General features: G+C 44.7%; 1 non-coding gene across 1 annotated transcript; it reads left to right on the top strand.

Annotated features, from left to right (window-relative positions):
- Nucleotides 1-2,059: 2,059 nt before the first annotated feature.
- Nucleotides 2,060-2,163, top strand: LOC115064382. The gene has a single exon (XR_003844200.1). It is a non-coding gene; the product is annotated as a U6 spliceosomal RNA (small nuclear RNA).
- The last annotated feature ends 2,132 nt before the right edge of the window (nucleotides 2,164-4,295 follow it).

Here is a 4,295-nt window from a genome sequence, read left to right as displayed (position 1 = left end):
AAAAAAAAAAAAAAAATTACATGTGAAAGGTCATTTGCTGCTGTTTTTGTGCCTAAGTCAGTTTAAAACAACCAAACTTTTCTTCCCTGCTTAATAAGAATCTCTTTGTGAAAAACAGGTGTTTGTATGTAGTTTTTGCCGAATCTGGGGTCTGAAAGAGAACCAATGCTGTGCTGGGAGTCTCCCAACAATTTCTTCACGTGGCCACTGACGGGAGGTGGGGGGTCTGGAACCCTGCCTCTATCAGGAAGCCTCTCTGTTGTACTCAGCCTTACTGCCCACATCTTCCAGCTGAAGCTAAGCACAGGGAAACAGTGAGGACTTTTGGGAGGACTGAGGGTGAATTAGAGCATCTCAGGATATAACTGTGGTATAACTTTAATTTTTTCAAACCTTACTTTTAATGATGGTTCTTAAATGCTTTAACTTCCCTTGTAGCCGACCACCCACCAGACATAGTGGAAAAGAAAGGACACAGGGGAAGTGGATCTGTTTAGAAAGGTTCTTTGGAGCAACTCCTGTCTGTGTTGTCTGGGAATTGGCAGTTCAGTTCACAGGTTAGCAGGCAGTGGCAGCTAGATCCACTCGAAAACACTTCACGGTTACACCAGTTCAGTAGAGTCAGGTTAGCAACAGCAGCGGTGACATGCCCTAGCAGAGACAGCCAGGCCTCAGCCTTTGCTTGAGTCAGCAGGAGGGACTAACAGAAACACTAGATGTTCTCGGCTGTGTCTCTCTCAGGGTCTCAGTGAAGACTCAAGACCTATGAGCGTTGTACAGCTAGCTGTATCAGCAAGCCAAGCTCTCTCTCCATCACTCCCTCCAAATATCATCTGTCCTCCACGTGCTAAAGCAAAGCATGCCTGTACTTAGCAAAGAATCCTTCATCACATGTGCTTGCATTAGCAGAACATCCTCTCTCCTGTGTCTGCTTCAGTGAAGGTTCCTTCATGAGCCTGCCTTAGCTTTTCACACCTGTGTCCCCTTTAATGAAACATTCCTTCAAAGTGTTTGCCCCAGCAAAACACCATCCAACCAACTTTCCAAAGAATCCTTAAGTTTTCTCTTCACCTGAGAGTGTGTTCACAGGTGGGAGGTGTGGAGACCATTGTGATTGTGATAGACCCAGGAAATCTGGTCTGACACCCTTTTAAACTGCAGTTGGAGGAGGCTGAGAAAGTGCAGCACCTTTTGTTCTCTGGTGTCAGGTGTGTAAGCTTCTAGAGGGGCAGCCCTGGTCTCTGCAGGGTAGGGAGGGGGCTCTGGGTACTCTAGGCTTACCTCAGCAGAACCTCTTCTTTTATTATTTTTTAAATGTATATGCATTGGTATTTTGCCTGCATGTATGTCTGTGCAAGGATGTTAGATCTTGAGGTTACAGATAGTTGTGAGTGGGCGCTGGGAATTGAGCCTTGATCCTCTAGAAGAGTAGTCAGTGCTCTTAATCACCGAACCATCTCTCCAGCCCCCCAGAACCTCTTCTTTGAGAAACTTGTGCAGTTCCTGGCCAAGGAGGTAGGTCTGGGTACAAGGACAGAAGGAAAGCCACATGCTTTGACTCTACATAAAGGTGCCGAGGGCCCCAGTACAGGGAAATGCCAGGGCCAGGAAGAGGGAGTGGGTGGGTTGGGGAGCAGGGCGGGGGGAGGGTATAGGGGACTTTTGGGATAGCATTTGAAATGTAAATGAAGAAAATATCTAATAAAAATTGTTTAAAAAAAATAAGCCGGGCATGGTGGCGTACTCCTTTAATCCCAGCACTNGGGAGGCAGAGGCAGGTGGATTTCTGAGTTCGAGGCCATCCTGGTCTACAGAATGANTTCCAGGACAGCCAGGGCTACACAGAGAAACCCTGCCTCAAAAAACAAAACAAAACAAAACAAAACAAAAAAAACACCAACCAAAAAAAAAAACCAAAAAAAAATTGTTTAAAAAATAATTTTTTTTAAAAGATTACAATTTTTATTTACCAAAATTAAATAAACATAGAACAAATTTCATATATATATATATATATATATATATATATTATTCCTTATAATTTAAAAAAATCCAAGGGATGCTCATTTGGGTAGCACATATACAAAAATTGGGACATTACAAAAATTAGCATGGCCCCTGTGCAAGCATGACACAAAAATCCATGAAGCACTCCATATTTGGGGCTGAACACAGTGATGCACACCTTTAATTACAGCAGAAGGCTGTTGGATTTAATCTCAGGGGGCAGAGGCAGGTGTATTTCTAAGTTTGAGGCTAGCCTGGTCTATATGGTGAGATAGTTCCAAGACAGTCAAAGTTACGGAGAGGGATCCTGTCTCAAACAAACAAACAACAAAAGCCTAAGAGCCAGGACCATGCCTTAATAGTACCACCTCAACCCTAGAGTGCAGTGTGTGCACATGGTATCTCCTACCAACCATGATATCCTCACATTGGGGATCCCTGTTCTCTAGGCAAGACATTCAGTGTACTTTGGAGGTGTCCTATTGGAGTTTGGGCATTGGTGTTGTGTTCTAGCTCAGCCATGGGCAAAGTCCTCTTGATATAGATTTGCAAGGTAACTCAGATTCTGAAGTGCAGGCTGTTAATTAGCTCCATAGCTTCCAGGAGATACAGTGCTCCTGTACTAACCACACAAGGACCACAGAGATCAAAAGATACAAGTCCTATGCCTGAAGAGATGTTTTCAGGCTGATGACATCAGCAAATGTCAGCACCTATGTCAGACTTCCTGTCCCACCCACTTCTAGGTACCTACTGCCAGCGACTACTACCAAGAACAAGCAGCTTCCAAAACTGAATGGTGGGCAGAGTGATTTTTATCTGCTCACCGTTATCTCCTCTATTTTATGAGCAGCTCCTTGTATTTCCTTGTGGTTTGTTTCACAGGATTCAGTGAACATGTTCTAAGCAGCAGAGGGTCCTGGCAGTTTGACCCTGTGGGGAATTCCCAGACTGACATGGGGCCTCAGTAAAGGGAGTTTTTGAGATAAGGCGGGGGTATAGAGAATGTACTTTGGGACAGCACCAGAATGAAAAGTAAGCAAACCCAGGCATAGACATGGGTGTTCAGCCCCAAAATGAGGCAGCTGGAAGACTGGAGGCCTGTGCTCAATAGGAGGAGGCCTAGGCGTGGCCTGCCTAGTGTGGGGATGAAACTTCTTCCCTACAATCCCTAGCCTTCCAAACCCTCCCCAGCTTCCTGTTGGCCTCTGTAGGCATGGACTTCCTTAAGGTGTGGTTGTACACAGGCACCCAACAAAGGGCATCTAGTAGTTCAGTGGGTGTTTCCTTTGGCTGGGGGCTGCTGAATGCAGAAGTGGTGGCTTAAGTTCATCATATCTGGCTACAAGCAGACCAAGTAAAAAAAAGATGGGGAGGGTGACCAAATGCTCCTGTAACAACAGGTCAGTGGCCTCCAATGGCAAGAGGCAGGAAACAGCCATCTTTTCATCTCCTTATGCTTCTGCTTCCTCTGCCTCAAAGTACAGCTGACACAGCACAGCACTCCTACACGCCACACCAGGATGTCTACTGACTTCTTTTTGTTTTTGTTTTGGTGTTCATTTGTTTGTTTTGAGACAGGGTCTCACTATATAGTCCTGGCCAACCTGAAACTCACTATGTGGATCAGGCTGGTCTCCAGCTCACAGATCCAACTGCCTCTGTCTTCCCAGTATTGGGATTAAATGTATGTGCCACCACATTTGGCCATATAGTGACTCTTTTTTAAAGTTACGTATTTATTATTAATTTTATGTGCATTGGTGTTGTCTGTGTGTATCTCTGAGGCTGTTGGCTCCTTTGCAGCTGGAGTTACAGATAGTGCTGAGCTGCCATGTGGGTGCTGGGAACTGAACCAGGGTCCTCTGGAAGAGCAACAAGTGCTCTTAATTGCTGAGCCATCTCTCCAGCCCTACATCTAGTTGACTCTTAACATGTATTACATGACACCAATCTTTGCCCATTTGGCTTCTGGTTTCATTTGATTATACACAACTGTTGTTGTGGGTTGGTTCTAATGCTATTTGTGTTAATTTGGCTCTCAAAATCCTACAGGACCCTGCACATCTACACTGAGGGTCCCTGTCCCCAGTTGGCTCTGATTGGGAAATAAAGTTGCCAGTCAAAGAACATTTGTTTCTAGAGAATAAATGATCTTGGGACAGATGATATTTGGCTCAAGTAGTAGCCTTTAGTTTTTTGTTTGTTTGTTTTTTGTTTTGTTTGTTTGTTTTTTGTTTTTTCTGAGACAGGGTTTCTCTGTATAGCCCTGGCTGTCCTGGAACTCA

Source organism: Mus pahari, chromosome 6, assembly GCF_900095145.1.
Source record: "Mus pahari chromosome 6, PAHARI_EIJ_v1.1, whole genome shotgun sequence".
Lineage (NCBI taxonomy): Eukaryota > Metazoa > Chordata > Mammalia > Rodentia > Muridae > Mus > Mus pahari.
The sequence above is the reverse complement of the archived record's forward strand: the minus strand, read 5'-3'. Positions and strand labels throughout refer to the sequence as shown.